The sequence below is a fragment of the Chroicocephalus ridibundus genome, chromosome 9 (assembly GCF_963924245.1).
Source record: "Chroicocephalus ridibundus chromosome 9, bChrRid1.1, whole genome shotgun sequence".
Taxonomy (NCBI): Eukaryota; Metazoa; Chordata; class Aves; order Charadriiformes; family Laridae; genus Chroicocephalus; species Chroicocephalus ridibundus.
This window is the reverse complement of record NC_086292.1, coordinates 20,944,613-20,965,378: the sequence shown is the minus strand read 5'-3', so window position 1 is coordinate 20,965,378 and position 20,766 is coordinate 20,944,613.

Genomic DNA, 20,766 nt, shown 5'->3' with positions numbered 1-20,766 from the left:
CATGTTACATATCAGTTGGGGAACTACCATGTGTCTGTGAAAATAAGAGCAAATGAAGAGAGTTTCCCAGTTTTTATTAATAACACATGCAGAGAGTCTACAGACGTTCATAGATCACTCTCAATGGGTGCGTTTTCTTAGAATTTGTTACTTGCTTTGTGAGGCCAACGAGTCTTAGTCATGGTCCAGGATGTCAGGGAATGCATTGAAACAAAACAAAATGGTCCTATCCTCAGACCACTTCCAAAGTAAGCCCAAATCAAGAGGTCACAGAAATAGTCAGGTGGGGGTGTGTGAGGAGTTGATGAGAACATTGGTCTATGGACTTCTCTCAGGAAAACAGCTATTTAAGTGATGACAAGCTGTTTGTTTGCATGACGATTCGGGAGACTTTGAAGGCTGGTTTGAAGGCAAACAATGAAGTCACTTTGTAGATGGTTGTTGGGAGCCCTTCCTAGCAGGAGGGGCAGCAGGGGGAAAAGCATAAAAGGGATTTTGTTTGAAAACATAAGTTATAGGGTATGGATGTGTTGGGGAGTGGGAGCCGATGTGGTAGATTCATCACACCGTGCATAAAACAAACCTTTATCAACTGTTCCTCTTATTTGTCAAACTTGCTGTGAGGAGGAATCAATGGGCCTTTCCCAAAGGTGACTGCATTTTGAAATACTCAGAAATACGGTCATGCTGGCTGGAGGTGAGTTTTCGCAGCCTTGCTCCCTGGTAAATCCCTGTCATCTTACAAGAATGGCCAACTCCTTTCCTTCTCCAGGAAAAAGGCTGTGGTGCATGTTACGGAGAACTGCGAAACCCTGCTGGGGATGTATCAGCCAGAGACCTGTATCAGGGCTACACCATCACAAGAAGCGCTTGACAGAAGTGGGAATGAGTTGTGGAAAGAAGCATGCAGAAATGCAGGCATTTTCTGGTTGTCGGAGCCCAGGTGGTATCTGTGACTTGGGAATTCTAAGGCCTACTTGCTGTGCGTCTTAACAAGGAGTTTGTACATCTTTTCCAGCCTTAAGTGCTCAAAATTCATGAGTTAAACCTCAAAAAGTTCAGGAGGATGGGGTTTTTTGCCTTTTTTTTTTTTTTTAAATTGTTGGATGTGTTGTCGTGTTTATGAGCTTTTAGGCCTGTCTGTGTTGCCTATTTCAAGGTTTTCTTTGCAACTCAGAATTAGAAACTTATTTTTATGGTGCATGTTCTTTTTTTATATAGAACCTAGATTTGGATGAGTCACGTGCCTGCAGGTTCCGAGGCTTCCTGAAAAGCAGCAGCTGTTGCAAGACTTGGGATGAAGCCATGAGAGCGTGCAGTGCTACCAGTACAATGAGGCCTTTTTAATGCAGCATCCTTTTTGGATTGCTTGGGTATAAAAGGTGGCTGAATTATTCTTCACGCCCCACTTTTGTTTGGGCTGGGTGGGAGGCTGATTTCTGACAGGTGTTAATATGGTGTTTGGTAACATGATTTTCTCTGAGCCTTTACATGTAATCTGCCCGTATTATGGCTAGGTTTTTATTCCCCTTGTGGCTGCAGTGGATACAGCACAGAAGTCTTTAGGAAACACTTAATATTTATGGTGGGAAATGGGCTGTTTGCAAACTAGTAACAAACTATAATAATTGCTTTTGCTTTCCACTTGAAACGCTGCTCTGAAGCCCTGACTGCCACAAAATTTCTGTGTAACGCCACATAGATCTTCAGCTGCATTTGTTGGATCTATTTAGATCCCCGCTTGGTTTCTAAAAGTGGGAATAAAGTCTGTGAACATCTCTAGCCACTTCCTCCCACACATTGCCTGGTGTGAGCTACTGTCTGCTTGGGTATCTATATACGGCATAACTGTAGGTGTGACTTTCTGTGGTTTGACCGATTTCCATAAGGTAAAATTGCTAAAGATGACCACAATGATAATTTAATATGAAATGCTGTAAGGAAATGCTGAGCTATCAGTGAATTTTCTAGAAGGATCTGCAAAGAAAATATCAAGCATTTGAAAATTCAAGGGGGGGAAAAAAAATGCACATTTTTAGCACTTGAAGCCACAAGAGGAAAACCAGTTTGTAAACTGGTACTGCTCTTGGTCAGTATTGTAGAAATATATAAGTTCAATCATGATCAAAAAGTTTGTGGTAATGTTGCAAACCCATGATGGACAACTTTGAAGTAATTTGGAATGAAATTGGGGACATTTATTCGAACTGTGTTGGTTTGGCTTCAATTCTTCTACAAAAATTGTACCTTAATTTCTCTATATTGGATAATATTTTAACACAGTCAAAACCCACGCACTTTAATTAGGTTGTTTTAGTAGTTTTGAAAAGCAACTCAAATGGATTTTAATTTTTTTGCTCTGTGCAGCACTAGCAACTGAATTAGTAGGCATGAACTGCAACAAGATTTTGTCAGAATGTCTTCAGAAGGTAGGGAGCCTACACCCATCTTCCCTTCCCCTTCCATCCTGTCCACTGTAAGTCTAACCGTCTGACTCTTCTGCATAGACTGCTCCTGGTGTCACTTCTAGAAAGCAACTGGAAGACCTCAGGTTCAACTGTCTCACAATATTTCCGAAGATTTTCTCATGCTTTGATCTCAAAGCACAACACCAATACAAAAGGACTAAGTCTAAGGCAGACTTTTCAACAGTCATCAGCCCTTTTCTACGAGATGGAGGAAATGGAAGTGAAAAGTCGTGAGCTGACTTCTCCAGGAGCATGTAAGGCATGCTGGTTATGTGATTCTCCTCTCCTGACTCTGACTTCTTCAGTTGTTCACTGGATTGTCTTTGCTTTCCCCTAATCCCTTTGAAAACTTTGAGTAGATTTTCTTTTGACAGCCACTGCTGCTGCTTTTTCTCTAAAAGAAAGACGTTTAAATATCCCTTCTGTTGTTTTTTGGGCTCTGCCACCTAGACGGAACTGGTGGAAAAGGCATAACTGGGGTCTCCGCTGGGAGGAAGGAGGTGCCAGCAAGGGAGAAAAAGGAGAATGCTCACGAGGAAAGCTGTGTCCTGCAACCTCCTTCATCCCTGGCATGCTTTGGCTGAGGTTAAGCAAGTTGCAGGAACCACATGGGAGAGGGCAGTTGCTCACACGAACATTATTGTGCCGGGGGTTTTCGCCCCTCCCTCTGTATTTAGCATCTGCTGGCAGGAGAAACAGTCGAGGGGATGGAGATGCTGATCTCCTGTGAGCCAGTACAAAGGAGACATGGGGGCGGGGATGCTCTGGTATCGGTTACGGCTGGAGTCAACCTCGGAGGAAAGCAAACAGTGGGAATAAAGGTCACAGAGTAAAGCGTGGATATCATCTTAAAGAAAGGCTCTGCTGCACGGGATTGCCATGTGCAGTGCTGCTGAGCATCTTGAAAAGCAAACCGATAGCATTCGGGTGGGAATTCCCACTGCATCCCCCTCCTCTAGCCCCCTCACCTCTGCCTCCAGATCAAAAAGGCAGCGGCAGCGCAGCCTTCTGTCTGCGTGAGAACAGGGCCCGCGGAAGGGAGCCGCCGCATGGGAAAGCTGCTCTGTGGAGATGCTTGAAAAATAAACAATGGAACTTCAGCACAGTGTGAGGCAGCTACCTGGCACTCACAGAGGAGGAGGAAAGGAGAAACCATTTGTGCTTGGGATAGGCAGGAGCCTTCCCCTCTCTTTTGAATGGCACGGTCTTCATTTCCACGTACTTATCAGACCCAGGGTAGTGTTTACGAGGAAGGCGGTTTGGTAGAGGTAGACGCTGCAGGCAATATAGCGCTTGGGGGAATACGTTTTGTCAGATTGTGCTGTCGGCTTATTGAAGGCTAAAACCCCCTAGCACAAACCATCTTGCAGTTTGCACTGGGGAGCAGGACGCTAATGGGATGTGCCAGCGGTGTTTCCTCGTCTTGAGCAAACGATGAAATAGATCGGGGGAACTTCAGGTTTTTCTGTCCCCAGATTCTTGGCATTGTGGCAGCCTGATCTCTGGCTGCACCTGACAAAATCTTTCCCAGTGGTATGGTTTGAATGTAAAAGGTGATAGTTAAGGAGAAGACTAAAGTGGTGAACCATTCCTGAAAGGCACGCTGATGTTGGGTGCTTGTAAGGATGTGCAAGGGGCTGTTTTTCCCTCTTTCTCTGTCTCTGTTTCCCAGGAAGCCGTTTTGCTGCACGTCTGGTGTTCCTGACCCACCGCATGGGAAGCCTTGAGTAATCCCACACTGCACTGAGCATGTTTGAGAAGTTTTGTATGACAAGATCGCTAAGTGTCCTGCCCTTTGCTCTGCCCTCTCTTGTGTTTGTCACATCTAATAATGGGCAGAAATGTGGTGTGTGCCACTGAACACGGGGAATTTGTTTGTCTTCCGTGTTTGCCGCAGCCTTTTAATTTGAGGAGGGAGCGTGGGAGCAGGGAATGGCTAAAAACACTCCTCTTTGGTACCTCTCTGCTGTGGGCCACATACAGCTCTTAGGGAATGATGTGAACTTCGGCTGAAGCTTTGGGCTTTAGAGTGGCAGTCATGTCTCAAGGGGTAATCTTAAGTGCTATAAAATGCTATATCTATTTCAGTGGATGGCGAAGGGTGTCAAAGATAACCTGCCATCTGTGCTCTGTTATCTACAGTAAGGATATCGGGCACTGTAATTTCCAATGAGGACGTTGTCATGTTTTGTGTTGTGAGGGAACTGGTGTAGGAAGATCAGGCAGACTGTCTTCAGCCCTTAGCCTGCGTGGGGTGCTCCTACACCTCGTGTGATTTGTGCTTGTGTTATTGCCAGGTACGGGACTGCACTGCTGCCACCAAAGTGGGCTTTTGTCTCTAATCTCAGCGTGGGCACGTTTGGAGCCTGTTCCTTGGAGACATCCCATCTAATCAGGTAATAATAATAAGGTGTAAAAATGCAGAGAATCCCGACTTGTGAATTCCTGTTGATTTTTCCATGCTTATGTATTTCACTGACTGTGGAATGTGTGAATCTAAGAGAGCCAGCCCGAGGGCTTTCCTAGTCTCTGGTACACTTGCGCTCTGTTCCTAGATGTAGCAGGTTCCCTTGTTCCTACCGTCGCCTCCCCTCTTTTCTCCCTCCTTTTTATTTCCTCCTCGCGTGTTCAAAACATGGCGAGTAGATAAACGCAGCACAGCGAGTCTTCTGGGAACGTGAATATTTGAGAGCTCTTTCCTCACCACGTGTGAAACAAAAACAAATATGAAAGAGGCCTTTAAACTAGTTCTGAAGTCTAAAAGTCGCTAAAAATATTGGTGGAGTTTTTATGAGGAGGAGGGGAGAAATTAAGACCTACATGGAAAGGGTGGAAATGATACGGTGGGAGATAATTTGTGGCCAGCTTCAATATTAGCCATTTTGGGAGGGTGAGGTCAAGATTAGGTTGAAAGCTTCAATTATCTTTATTGCCTAGTCCAAAGGAAAATGGGGCTGGTTTAGCTGGGATATTGGCAGGAAAAGAAGACATACGTAAGAAATTATTTCTCATGCGAGTCCTTCGTTTGCTCCTTAGTTAGTATAAATGGGGACAAGGTCTACTTTTGGATACATATGAGTATTCAGCAGTCAGCAGGGAAGCTTCCACAAGGCGAATAAAAAGCCCCTGACAAATGAGAAAGGCATCTGCCTTGTTCTATAGACTATGTAAGAAGCGTGGGATCTTAAATGAGACACGGAAATTAGGTGGATTGTGCCAGTAGGATAACATTTTTGAGAAGCATCTGGTTGAGGACTGTACAATGTCTAGCATGGGTGCTTTCTGGGACAATTCCCCATCCAAGGCTCGGTTCCATTTGCTTTATGTCTGGCCCCTTCCAGGAGCATATTGCGGAGATTTCTGAAATGATGGCAATCAGACAAGAGGGGGATTCTGGAGCATGAGTGCTTTGTCAGCGTGATATTGCACCCAAGTGGGGGAGTCCTGCTGACAAGATAATTTCACTGCTTCTGGGACCTGGCGAGCATCTCCGAAGGAAGTTTTGTGTACGAACTGGCTCTGTGCACAGGAGGAATGTCCTCTGAGATGGCGGAAGGCAGGAGATGTGCCAGGATTAGCGCTGCTCTTGGGTAAAACCTGATGGTTTCCTATTATCCAGAATATTTTAATAATGTCTTCAGGGTATTTCCTCTGAGACCCAGATTTTTGGATGACTGTTCTTGTCTTTATTTATGTTTTCCTAAGCTTTCTCAATAATATCTTTTCTACTTCCAGCTGTGAAATAGAAATACAGCGTTCTATTATTATTATTATTATTATTTTGCCTTTTGTGGTTGTTGTGGGCTAACTTTGTTATCTCTGCTGCACTTTGTGTGGCAGTGACTTTTGATATCAAGCGATTTAATTGCAAAAACGCAGAAACAGAAAAGCACCAGCCAAGACCACGAAAAACATGACAAAACCAATTTTGCTGTGCCTATGAATATGTGATAATGCAGCGCGGACCGCGTTTGCCAGAAGGGTGGGGAAAATTGGTAGGGAAAGGAATGTCATTTCGTAGTCCAAGCTGGGTATTAGGAATAGCTTCCCTTTCAGCTTTATACCTTTCATCATCAGAGCTGCTAGGCTTCACTTACTATGAGCTTCTGCAACGGGCCAGCCTTACTCATGGATAAACTGGCTTTGTATCAAACTGAGCTCCTCTTTTTTTTCCTGAGTGATACAGGTATTACTTTTTTTCTTTATGAATTGGATTGTTATTCTGGAATTTAAGGCCTTTCCATAAAGGGCGAAGGGAGGGAAAGCTTAAAAGCCATGAAATGCTTCATAAACTTCAGGAAATCAAGCTTGGCACATGGGCATAAAGTATCAGTAGTACCCTCTGCTAGAGCCTGGGAAGAAGTTTCATTCTGAACCGGCAGTACTCTGCATCGTGGGCCAAATCCCCAAAGTCGACTGTGTCCCCGTGAAGTTAGCAGAGTTCTGGTGGCACCCACCAGCTGAGAGGCTGGCACACAGAGTGCTTGTTCTAGGGGAGTGAGGAAGACAAGGTGAGTAGACAGCCAAAAGGCTGCATCAGTGCCTTTAGATCTGAGAAAAAAACCTCCTTTTAGCCCAAAATGCATTTTTCTCAGATATTTAGAAGATTTCAACACCAGCTGGAGGGTTATTGCGCTGTGACTCGGAGGTGAATAGATGCCGTAGCCTCTACAGAGCTGAGTCCTCCGTAACGCAAGTCCATTTGGAGAGGAGGAGAAAGCTGGTGCCAAATCTGCTGTCTGGTTTGAGTTGAGTGTTGTCCGGTTCTTAAAATAATACCTGATAACGCTCTTTTTCTTGGTTTTGGGATTATCAGCAAAATGTGTCAGATGTTTTGTGGTAAGATAATGTTGGTTTCACAAAATCTATGGGGATTCTTTCGAACTGTGCTCTTTCTGCTGAATGTTTCTGTATCCTCTGGATGAGTATGGATTATATTCCATAAAATTATTCTAATATTCAGTAGAATGTGTATGGGAGGAAAGGAAAACTTTGAAGCAATGTGTTTTAAGCTCATCAAAAGCTTGAAGCCTGATAAAGTGCTCCATTTTAAAAAATAGGATAAATACTAGATATTTTATTCAAATTTGGGATTCAAATTCAACATTTTAACACTTCCTATGGCAGCTGGGAAATCTTGTTGACCAAAGAAGATGGCCTAAGTAATAGGACACTGTTATTTTGATAGAAAGGGGAAGAAAATCAGCATTAGTTCAAAATCACTGATACAGCAATCAGTATTGCTGCAAAAACCTGATGGGCTGGTGCATCATCAAAAGAAACTTGGGGAAAGACTTCTTTCTTACAACTAACTGCCCAAATTCGTCTCTTACTGGTGGCTTAGGGAAGTAAAGCAAATAAGCGAGGGTGGCTGTTAGGCAGCTGATTCTAATGGTACTGGTTTGATTGCATTGGTAATTGGGGTGCAAGAATGGGGAGGCCTTTCCCAGGGAGTTGTGTGTGAGACCTTGGTGCACCATTACACCTTTTTCACCTTTTTTTTTTTTTAATAATACACTTCACCTTTTTGAAAAGTAATTCTTTTTTTTTTTTTTTTTTTTTTTTTTTGAGAGGAAATACGGATTTTTGGTTTGCATTTTGTAACTTGCCTTCTCTTCCAAAGGAAAACTTGGCACTCTGAACTTGCTAACTCCAGCAGGCATCCAACACGTGCTTTTGAGAAGGTGATTATTCTCTGTCACCAGGGCAGGTGTCTTTTCCTGTGAAGATTTCTGCTGCCATTAAGGAGTGATGTCCTAAAGGGGTTTGTATTTTTAGCAGCTGTGATTTATGTCCTGTGGGCTCTGTCTTTAAACCGTGCCTCAAAGAGGGGTAGGTTATTTTACAGAGAAACCCATAAAGTAATATATGCTTCTGGTGTGACTTGCTTTAAAGCTGTGCATTAATTCTTGAGAGCTGGGGTCAGCTCTGCCTGTGCTGAGATCTGCACAATGACATTTCCATGCTGGGGCTCATTTCATGCTGATGCGAGAAGCAGGAAGTAATATTTACCATATGAAGATACGTAGTGCTATTAATAATAATGACGACTAATTAATATTAATGCATTGCATTTTTTAAATTATTCTTTTTGTCCTTAAGTCTCAAAATACCTTATAAGACTTTCCCAAATTTACAGAAAAAGTAATGGGAATGCTAATGAAAGTCCAGGTTTAGTAGGAATCAGTATCAGACTGGTACAGACGCAAACCTTTGGTTGCAACTTGGTGGAAAGGTGGTGCTATATTGCTTTGGAATTCCTGGTTTTGAGCTGGAAACATACTTGAGGAGACACCTTCTCCACAGGGTGGGGAACCATCTGGGCTTCCCCCCTCCCCCTCTCCCCTACTTCTGCAAGTAGTAACGCAGATCAAACAGAATGGGGAGAAGGTATCTTTGACTCCAGTTAGCAAATGGTGTTGGTTTAGAGAAAGCCTCAGCCAGGACTGGGCTTTCAGTGCAAGCTGAAATAATCCTCAAAATTCAAAAAACGATCTTGCCACTGCTCTAACCCAAGTGCTTTGGGTTTGACAATGCAACGAGGAGAACTCCTCCTTTTCCTAACTCCCTCTCTCTTGAATTTCCAGGAATTCGATATACCTCCTATCTAAAGTCTCATAATAAAAAAGCAAGAGCCAGAAATATTCAGAAGAGTTGAAGGGGATGATAGGTTCGAGGCACAGGAAAACGTTGTCTTTGCTTGGTGCCAGGCTTTAAACAAATTTATCATAACTCATGTGCTTTCTCCTGGAGAAACATTAGGTGGCAGAAAATGTGACTTTATCCATTTCACGTATGGAGGGAGAATTCTTCTTAGGAAGCCATAGTCTGTCCTTCATGGTGGGCGAAGTAGAAATTAGTCAGGACCACAACAAGAGCAAACACACTTAATCCCAATACCATTAACCCCCTGAATAATTTTATGCATAATACTCCAGCTGAGAAAGAGCTGTTGCTATTGTTGATATTGGTTACACCGTCGTAATGTTTCCCCCCTTCCCCAGTGCTCCATGCAATAAGTCATAATTTACAGCTCCCCATGGTCTGACCAGGACATAAACCTACTTCTGTTGTCAAGATTCATAGGTAAGTTGTAGCTACCAAAGCTTCGTGCTGTGTACTTGTCAATGGCCTTACACTGGTGGTTATGAATCAACAAATAGAATTTGGTTCATTACGGGTTTAAGAAAATGGTGATGTATCTCTGATGTGTAAGCCACATGTGGAGGAATATAAGCAGGCTGTAATTTTTTTTTCATCTGTAACTCTGGAGGCATGCTTTGATATCAGAGAATTGCTTTATAAATGAAATTGTAAGAAGCATTTAAATGTCAAGTATCCTTCGTCTTGTTCATTCAAACACAGAATATTTATGAGGATAGTGTTCATAAAGCATCTTTGCTTCTCTGACAGTGACTGGACTTAGTTAGGCACAGTGTTTAACAGTGGAAAGGACTAAAAAAAGTGAGAAAAGGATGTTTTCAATGAATTACTTTGAATTTGTCTTACATGCCCTTTTCTTTTAAGGGTTTTGCGAAATGCTACAGCAATTTGCTAGGTATTAAAGGGAACAAATGAACAGGGCCCTCTTTTTTGCAAGACAAAGAAACAAATGTTTTAAGATTTTCAGATTGCTTCAAAAATAGCTTGATGAAGATGGACATTATAACAAATGAAATATTTAACTAGAGTGACCCTCACTGAAGTGATGTCAAGGGTAATAAGTAATACAATTGTCACATTGTATGTAATCACTCCTTTGTAAACTACTGAGGCACAATTATTTTAAGTAAATTGAAATGTCTAATAGGGACAATGCTGTTTTTCTTTACCTAAAAATAATATATCAAATACTTATTTAATCTTTTAAACCTTGCAGACTTTTACCATTAAGGCTGGAGAATTTCACTCTCTTGGTTTTATTCTTTCTAGCTAATATCTTTGCTCTCAAGCTTTCATATGATACAAGTATTTACCAGTTTCAGCTCAAATGACAGAGAATAGTTATCCACTTAAGTTGATTTTTCTACCGCAAAAATTAAAGAGGTTTCATTTTTTTGAATGGCACTCTTGAGACTTGGCTGAAGTGTTTGCAATTTGGAATAGCTGCGAAACTGTTCTAAGAGATGTGATTCAAGAAAAAGCTTCTAAATTACCCAGACACCCAGGAAAGCAGCTTTGAGTCCTGAGTTGCTCCTGCTGTTTGCAGACCGCAAATATTGCACCCCTTGTCCTGAAGTGGCAGCGTGGTCTTCTGCGTGGCCCGTGGGTTCTCCTTGCCTTCTCCAGTGTCAGGAAAAAGGTCAGGCAGACACCACGTGAGTGTTCAGTGCGGTCAGAGCTTGCTGTGAGAGTCACTGAGATAATGCTGGTGTTACGGTCTCCCCCTACATCTCTTTTCTTCTTCGTAGGCTGAACTATCCGTAGGCTCTTTGGAGATGGGATTTGCAAGACCTGAGCATAAACACCTCTTCTCTCAGAACTCTGGGCTTTCCTTTTACATGTGGCCTCCCAAATCCTTTGTCTTTAGCCCCCTTACCTGATGTTCTACTGGATTATTGTGCTTCTGCCTCTGCAAAGTTTCCTTCTTTTTATCAAGCACGCACAAAAATATTGGAGAAAGTGCCAAGGCTATTGGTGCTTCTAGCTAATTGCCAGAGGTGCAACACAGAACTGTTTTAGATGTATCAAGGAAGATGCTCAATTACGGATTAATTTTCTCTTTAGATGGTCCGAGTGGAGTCCTCTTGTATTCTGTCAGCATAATTTAAAAAATACTGTTCTTATTTATTAATTATTCTAAAGCTTTTTTTGCTTATGAAACTGATGCTACCTTTTAAAATCAAATTATTAACATGTTTAGCACATGTTCTGGATGGAAGCTGGTACCTCTGTTTTCAAGATACCAGCAGAAGTGACTAGCAGCCACTCCTGTCACCAAGCCCTGGAAGTCAGGCACTGACCGATGTTTTGGCATTGACCTATAGTGCTCAGTGTCAATGGCTGTGAAAGTGCCTGAAAACTCTTACTATGAATTTCCTGAATATATCCACAGTGAGCTGGAAAACAACGTTGTCTCACAGATGAATTTACCATGGACTAACTCAGCACAGTGTCCTGCTCCCTTTGGCAGCAGGAATCAGAACTTCAACCTTTGACTGCAAATGAAAGAAGCATCATTGCCTGTGCTTGAAAAAAAAAGAAAAACCTTCATAGCATTAGGTAGTTTCTTTTCTCAGAGGCCCCATCACCAGTAGAGAGTAATGGTCTACAGAGCAAGCTCTATTACCACAGTAGAGTACCTTGATGTCAATCTGGGGACTCCGTCTGAAGGAAGGACAGTAGCTGCTACAATTGCTAAATAGAAGAGATTTCCCTTTAAGAATCACGGGGAATGTGAGGACCAGCAGCTACTCCTGAACCTTTGCCCTCGTCTCCTTCATAGGTTCAACAGGACCTTTTGTGATTCCTGTTTTCAAGTTAGCAGGAAACGTGCACTGAAAACGCTGCGCATCGGCTGGGAAGTCTCTTCCCCGATGAGTACTGAGCTGGCAGCTTCTGAGCTTCCAGTATCAGAAGCAAAATTGATGCTGAATGACCAAACTGGGAGTGTGTCCTCTTTAGCTGCGCATCGCCGCTGCCTTTGAAAGCCCACACAGAAGAGTCTGCAGGTCTTCAGGTGACACTGGCTACAAAGGCCAGTGCATGACCTTGATGAGCTTAATGTACCCAGATCCTCAGGTGTCTTAGCGTGACCCTGAGTTAGCAGGGCTCTTCTAAGCCCTGCCAGCCTGAGCCTTGCAATGTCCTAACTAATCAGATTAATCTGAAAACCTTGAAGCATGTTCTTTCTCCTTGCAGGTAGAGAATAACATTTTTCCTGAGATATATTATTTCTAAATACCCATTTATGAGCACGAGTTGAATAGCTAAAAAACATTCATATTCTAATCAGACAGAGAGATGAGCTATTAAGATGAAAATTGTTAGATAGTATTATCATTTGATTGAAGGGCAGTGTATGCTGCTGGGTTCTGAGGTTTTTCCAAAGAAGTTGAAAACGTGTCAGATCTCAGCCTGGATCCTTACGTGTCCACGTGGAAGTCTCAACCCTGCGTTACCAAAGCTTTGGCAAGCTGTTCTTACCAGCATATTAAACCCTAGTGTTGCCATATTTCATATGGCAATAATTATGTCCCTTTGCCTCTGTTCTGGGTAGCATTTAGCTTTATTATCATTATTATTACTTGCTACTGTTCTGTTGGGAGCAGTAGTTTGCATGTAATTATGGATCACTTGCAAGTAACCTTTATGGCCCTGATTAAGCAAACATTTCTAGCAGGTGTGTAATTTTAAAATGAGTGAACGAGCCCATTAAAATCTGTGTAGCTCAGATCCTCAGTTATATTTTGTGCCTACCGTCCACTGGTTTCATGAACCCTAGATCTGCAAAATGCCTGCGTGCAGGTTGGAACTGCGTGTATTATCCTGGCTCCGTGACCTACTCTGGTAGGTGTGACAGGGGCCCAAAATTGCCAAATATGTCATATCTTAAGCCAGCACCTTCAATGAGACCAAACTGGCATCTGCCAATTCATTAGCGTTATATAGGACTCAAGGACTTTGAGACTTCTTAGAAGGAACAACTATGCTTTTTTTGTCAGCTCGGCACAAAGTAGGACCCCCCCTGTCTCGTATGCTTTCCTTGGCTCAGTATAAATTTTAGTAAGAAGCATCTATACCAGAAGGAAAACTTGGCTGAATTACATACCATGAAGCAGGATATGCCAGGCACATTCAGAATATTGTGTAATTTAATTGGCTGGTTGGAAATGCATAATAAAATACAGGGTGTTTGAGTTATTAGTTAGCTGCCTATGTAATTACTTCTGTTTAATATTTAATTGTGTTGATCTTTCTGTCTTGTCTTTGTTCCACACAGAAAATAGATCCTTCTTTTCGTCTATTCACAGGCATTGGGCTACTGGGTAGCTGGCTTTGCGGCTAATCTTTCTGATTGTTCAAATGTCACCATAAAATATTTAGCATCTTGATAACTCTAAAGCTATCACAACAGATTGGATAGTAACAATTAAAATTATGCTAACATCACTAAAACAGATATAACAGAGTGATGCTTGTTAAGCACTTAATGATCCCTTTGTCCAAGGAATCCCATCTCAATTTCTTTATGCTGCCTGATTGCTTTACTGCATCCTGCAGGTTTTTGTGCCCCACTGCTCTGCGTAATCCATATTCAAACCTTTCTCTGCAGCTCTCATCGTGCCAATCAAGGATGCAAATGGAGGTCTGTAGGACTGTGTGATCAGAATTTCTTGCTTGTTTGCAAGCCCGTAAATAATGGAGTGAATAAGGATCTGATGTGTAACAGTGTAAAAGTAATCAGACCTTGTATCTGGCTTCTAGTAAACATCAGTGTGGCCCTGATCCAACTGCGACTGGAGTCAATGGGAGGCTTTTATTGACTTTAATGGGAGTTGAATTAGGCCTTGTCTGTGGTTTGAAAATTCAGCTGCAGATATCGGGGCTGATCCTTGGGCTGGTGTAACCTGGCCTTGTGCTCCTGGCGATCCGACAGCTGTGCTGACCAACCCCGCGGAGGATGTGACGAGCAGCACCCTGTCCTCGGCTCCTGCCCTGGTCCCCCCGCGCTTCAGCTGGGATTTCTGTTCAGGGGGGAGCTCAGGGTTTTGCTTCATTCAGCTGCTGAGCTTCCATTGCTCCATGAATAGTGTTTAAAATGCACAGTCATCTTTGGGGAAAAAACATTTCGCTTGAAAGGGATTCTAATAATCGTTATTTTGAACTTTGGAAGTTTGACATTTTCATTGTTTATGAAGGAACAATATCTTTTCCTTTTACTTTATTTTGTCTGCAAGGGGAAAAATGAGCCTAATTAGCAAAAATAACAATAAACTAAGCTGATAGAAAAAGCAGTTCTTTCAAATTTGCAGACCTTTTCCTGCAAATGCCTCTATGAAAAACTATAAAGATTTTATGAAGTGTCCTTGCTTTTGGGGTTTTGTTGGGATGAATGGGCAGAGAAGATAGTAACTCTTGTGTGGATGAAAGGCTTTTTGAATGTAATTTTGTGGATCATCTATATTAAGAACCACTTGGAGCTGTGATACCCTTCCTGTTTCTTAAGTACTACAATGAGTATAAAAGACCCTGTAAAATTCTTTGAGCTGAGACTTATTCTGGCTTCTCTGCTTTGAAAGGATATAGAAAATACATCCTTTGGGAAGTCTTCTGGCCAGCTGGGCTCTCCAAGGACTGGCTTGAAAGCATGCTAGATTGATGTCCTGGAGCAGCTCCAAGAATGCTTGGCCAGTGTGTGAAGGCAACTGGTACCTACCCTGAAAACCAGGGAAGCAAACATATACCTACTTCCAAGTTGTGTATTTGTTTATAGGCTTACTCCAAAGCAGTGAAAATCAGCATAATGCTGCCTCTTTCAGTGTGGTGATGCAGATTTACGCCAGCTGAAAATGTGAGTCTCCACCTCCGTATGTATGCACAAGCACCACTGCTTGTGTTTCGCTGGTTTTTCTTTTTCTCACTTGAGTGCTATTTCCAACAAAGACAGTGGAAGCAAGTGGAATGCAGTTATTTCAGTGGGAAACCCGTCCTGCACGTGGGGAAGTACTTGGCTGTGTTGGGAAGTGGGATGCAATGACCTTGTCATCTCAGCAGACGGGGTGGTGGCAGTACTGTGGCTTGGCTCTCAGCAAGTGGGTGTTTGACCAGCCTAGAAGTAAGCTGGCACGTGTTTGGCTAGGTGAATGTCTGTCCTGACGTCCTCTGGATCCCATATCCCTCCTGTGCATCCTGCTAGCTTTTTCCCCTCTCCCAACTGATGTGTTTGCCCCTGTGAGATGGAACAATCGGTGAAATTGGGGTGTGTTTATGGTCCTGCTGTGCTCATGGCAGTGCTGGTACAGACCTGTTTAGAAGACATCTCCTTCCAGAAGGTCTAAAAATGCTTCAGACCTTGAAGATTCATGTGAGAAATCCCCCTTCGATCTGGCCATTGAATGTTGCTATAAATAAATTCTCTGCTGCTCCAGTTTTCAACAGGAAGGCTTGTTTGCCTGGCACTACCAGGCTTGTTCTGCTTTTCAGACCTGAGTTGGGGAGCAAGAGGGCTTTACAGGAGACTTTTATTTCTCTTTTGTTCTGTAAAATCCTGTCTTTGGAGATAAGTTCCATGAGGCTGATAACCCCCTTATAAAAATGGCGTTTGCCGCTTAGCTGTTTTCTAAGTTCTGGCATATTTTATTTACTGCTGACTAAAGCAAGAAGCTAAAGTGTTTTTTTTTATTTTCCTGCTTTCCTATGTTCTTTATTCATAGGCCTTAATACCTGCCCTCCATCCCCTTCCTGTGTTCATAGCAAATAAGCACGGGTGTCGTGGTGGTATGCTTTCTGCCATGGTATGCTCCTCTTGAGCATTTGACTGCAAAGTATTTGGCAGCCATTGTTTGTAGGTGAAAATTATCGCTGCTTTTTGCTTCTTCTGTGATGACTTTGGAATTGCACCTTTCTCTTTATGTTTAAGGATCTTGGTTCATGGCGATGTTGGATGAGTCTAAGAAGTAAAGCCAAACGCAGCCAAAACCCAGAGGAGGATTGAAGAGGCCCAGAGAACAGTGATTGGAGAGAGAGCACAGCCTGGCAGGTCTGCAGAGCGAGTGAGGTGGTAGAGAGATGTTACTTTATTTCAACTAAACACCTGAGCGTTCGCACCCACTCGTGTTCCGTCAGTATGCTGGTGAGTAGAAGGATTTCTTCAATGATGCCGTTTGTTTACTTTTGTTCATTAGTATTTTGAGTTTATGAATTGTTTGAAAGCAATTTAGCTTTCATGTAGGTGGAGGCTTGTCTGTACTAGAGTAAAATGTGAACAGAATATACATTGCAATGTTGGTTTTAAAGTCCTGAAGTGTGGAAGCCTCCAAAACTACCCATTGCTAATGTGGAGCATTTCTTCTACCTGTTTAACCTCCTCATTTTCCACATTATTTTTTTACCAGCCATGTGTTTTGTTGGCTCCTGTCTCTTTCCTGGGGAAAGAATTCATTCTCTTTCCCATCAGCTCCCAGTGTCTGTTGGTCTTTCATCTCCTTGTGGATCTCTGCTTAGTACCTCTCCCTGACCCAGTCTGTTTGGTTTTACTCTGTCACTGTTAAAAGTTCAGGCTACAAAGACTTTGCCCTTGTCGTCTTCATGTGCAATTAGCACAGACTGCCAGACGGTAGACGTAAATCCTACTGCTTGCTAAGGGCACCGGGAGCCCGGCTGTCAAGTTCAGTGGGGTTAGCGTTTGGGCACATTAGAGCCTTTCAGTGCAGCGCAGCTTACAAGTAATTTAGAATATTAGACGGAATATTGATAATTATTATTAACAAACACGTCGTGATTAAGTCCTTAGGAGCCTTTAAGAAGCTGTTTTTACACAACCATTCCTGGTGTGTTGCGATTAAATGTCCTGTCAAGCTGGACATGTGTACGCTTCCAGGCATGAGCTGACCTTTCCAGTAGCTGTAATTAGAAACAATTTTCAGATTTATATGATGAGTTTTAATTCATAGCGCGCACATACACACAATCTGCCCAGAGAAGAAAAAAACCACGTTCTGCTCCAATACAACCACATCTCCAGCTGTCTTCAGAATACTCTGTAAGAGCCGTAAAATAACTGCAAGCTTATAAATTCACTTTTTTCAGTTATTAAATGTGCTTTACTCATTCCAGCCTGTTGCTGTGGAGATAGGTACAATATAGGAACCTTGGCAGTATGACAGGCAATTAAAATACCAAGATGTTTAGCCATGTATGAGTATTTTCACACAGGGAGACCTCTAAGCTTAGCCTGCTACTGACATTGTTAGTTATTGAATCAATTGCATGAGATGAGGTTGACAGGTGTAATTATATATTTCTATGGTGATTATGTATGGCCTGTCATAGAGACCAACGTGCCTGTAACTTTGCACTCATTTAGTAGTCGTTTATTGAGTGAAGTATTGAAGCTGGCATGCCATTTACAGGGGAAGGAAATGTAAAACAAAACAGAAGTCCATTTTGAAATATAATTGATTCATTAAAACATTGACTGTTCCTTGCTTTTAGTACAGTGAAATATGTCTTTCCATATTTCCTACAGATCTCTCAGTTATTTAAGCACGTGCTTGTACCCCTACTTTAACAAAAGAATAGAACTCATGCAATGAGTTAATGGGAACCTGGGTCAGGTCTATAGCTGCCGTATGTGGGGAGAAGTTATGGAGCTGGCTGGAACCGGCTGAATGTGGGCCATTTTTAAGTGTCTGGCTTACTTGTTAAAACAGCTTTTGTTATGTCTCAAAATCTTTTAAAAGAAACTCCTCTCTCTATATACTTCTTGTATAATCTTCTGCACAATCTTCTTCGTACTGAGTGTTCTTCAAAATGTGCTTAAAACTAGACAAGTATTTTTAGAATACATTGAGGTGAGACATGGACTGTTGCTGAAATTCCTCATTCACTTTTCTAGACAAAAATTTCTCTGTGTAGTGACATCACCCAAAATTTTTACTATATTCTTTCCCCGTAGAGTTCTCCCTGGCCTTTTGCGCCACCCTGATGATACAAATTTAAAGTCTCCATTTCTCAAAATGAGAGGAGGCAGGGAGAAAGTAAGTCTCAGTTTATTAAGAGGTCCTCTAGCTTGGCTGAAGTCAAGCAACCAATTTCATTCATTTTCCTTAGCCATATCTCTCTGCAATACAACTGTTATCTTATTCACAGCACTTTTGAGATCCGAGACAGGTATTTTAGATACGGTAGGGTTTTTTGTTTGTTTTTGATTTTGTCTTTTCTTAAAGAGGAGCTGTTTTCAGTGACTGCTTTAACAAGAGGAGCTCGTTGTCTTTTTTCATATGTTTTCCACAAAATTTCCATTGTTTTGAAATTATAATGTTGATTTTTTTTTTCCACAGTTTTTCAGTAAGTGTGTGCAGTATTCTTTGAGGGACACCCCCCCCCCCCCCCCAAAAAAAAAACCATTTTGGGAAATGTTTTCAGTGTGTTTCAAGATTTTTTTTTAAAAGTAATTTTATAAAGAATATTATATTTTATTCTTTAACCCAAAATTTAATTTTGAAGTAAAATTCTGCTTGTAAATGCAAAAAAGAAGATGGTTTGATGTGCTCTTTATTTCAGGTCCGAAGGCAAGCGCCAAAGGAATAATCATTAATCTACAACAATTAGAAAAATAACATGCTTCGTAAAACCTCTTTTTACAAAACTTCCTTATGTTGCACATTGATCCACTTTCATATCTGAAAATCTAATGAAGTTTTAAGTTTTATCATTGGGAAGAAAAAAAAGTGGGTTTGTGTAATTTAAATTCTCCCCTCATTTAAATAGCGTTTCTTGCTGGTTCCTCAGCCATCCAGCTGATGGAAAGGCTAGAGGTCATGTTGGAAGGTGGCTCCCAGAAAGGGAATTTTTTTGATAGCTAAGCAGTTCCGAAGGCCCTAAGTCCTATTTGGAAGGAACAGAGATTGACTTGTCACTTTGGGGTAAGCCAGGTGAGACGTAGGGGAAAAGGCTGAGGTTATTCTTGTGCTAAAGGTCTGAAAGTTGGAAAGAACGCCGTGTGTGAAAGAGCACCGACATCTAAAAAAGTCATGTGTCAGTTTGGTTTTAAACTGAAAATCACTCAACCAACCATAAGAAAAAACAGTCTTCTGAAACTCAAGAATAGTTTTTAAGTTTGCATAAAGGCACATTGCTATCCCTTTCCTTTTCAGAGCTGTGGGTTGTTGGGTTTTTCTTTTTTTTTTTAGTTTATTTTCTTTTTTTTTTTCTTTTTGGTGATGTGTCCCCCTTCTCTCCTATCTTTTGTTTTATTTTAAAGATGAGACAATCAGCATTTTTTACAATAGCCGTAGGTATGAGAATAGCTGCCGCTTCAAGATGGGACTATCGTTTTCTTCATTATCATTACTGGTTCCTGGTGTGAATTTAGCTGAATGATGAATATTTAGAAAACCGTCCCTTGGAATCAGTAGCTAAACTAAGTTCAAGATCCAAAAAGCAGATGCAAATCTAAACTTAGAAAGTTTCGTCCCAAAGTTTAGAAGAATTTGTTTCCCAAATCTCATCTGCCTCGCACGGATTGGCAATAAATTTTCCAGTAGGAAGCATTTGGGTTAATATCTGGCTTTCTAATCATGTGCTTGGGAGCTCAGCTTTTGTTGCTGTTCCAGAAAACTTCCCAAGCGTGCAGTAAAATGCATGATGTTCCAAAAAAAATATCCTGAATAAAGGATGGTGAATTGCAATTTTTTTTTTCTATAGCTAAGCCTGAATTTGGGAGCTTTTTTTCAGTCTTGCAACTGAAATTGTATTCAAGAAGCATATTAAATCACAGAATATTTGATGTTGGAAGAGACCTCTGCAAATCACCTAGTCCAACCCCCCTCCTCCCTGTCGTCCCCCCGCCCCCGCTCAAAGGAGGGTACATTGGAGCACGTTGCTCAGGGCCGTGTACAATTGGGTTTTGAATATCTCCAAGGATGGAGACTCTACTTCTCTAGGTATGCTATTCTAGTCCCTTATGTAAAAGTTTCTTACCTTTTGAATGAGATTTCCTGTATTGCAGTTTGTGCCTGTTACCTCTCTTCCTTTCACTGGACACCACTGTGAAGACTCTGTCTCTGTTGTCTTTACTCCCCCATCCATTTATATACATGGATAAGACCTGAGCCTTCTCCAGGTTGAACAGTTCCAGCTCTCTCAGCTCCTTGTATAGAATCATAGAATTGCCTAGGTTGGAAGGGACCTTTTCAGATCATCTAGTCCAGCCACAAATGATGTCAGATGCTCCCTTAAGCACCTTCTGGGGAGCCCAGACCTGGACCCAGAGCTCCAAATGTGCCCTCACCGGTGCTGATCAGAGGGGAAGGGCTCTTCCTCATGCAGCTCAGAAGACCATGGGCTTCTTTGTCACAAGGGTGTGTGGCAGCTCATGTCCAACCTGGTGTCCACCAGCACATTATGTGCTGTTCTTAGTACCTTTCCAGCAGTGGAACAGTCTGTTACATCAGTCCCTAACTCTCCAACAGACTTTCCCTTCTGGTTTGGAAAAGACACTTCTGAAAAATCTCTTTTAGCTTGATAAATACTGTGTATGACCAAATCAATGGCAGAAGCTCCCACTGATGTCAGTGTGGTTGCGTGTTAGCTTTGCACTAGTCTTCATTCTCCCTTTCACATTTTGGGACCC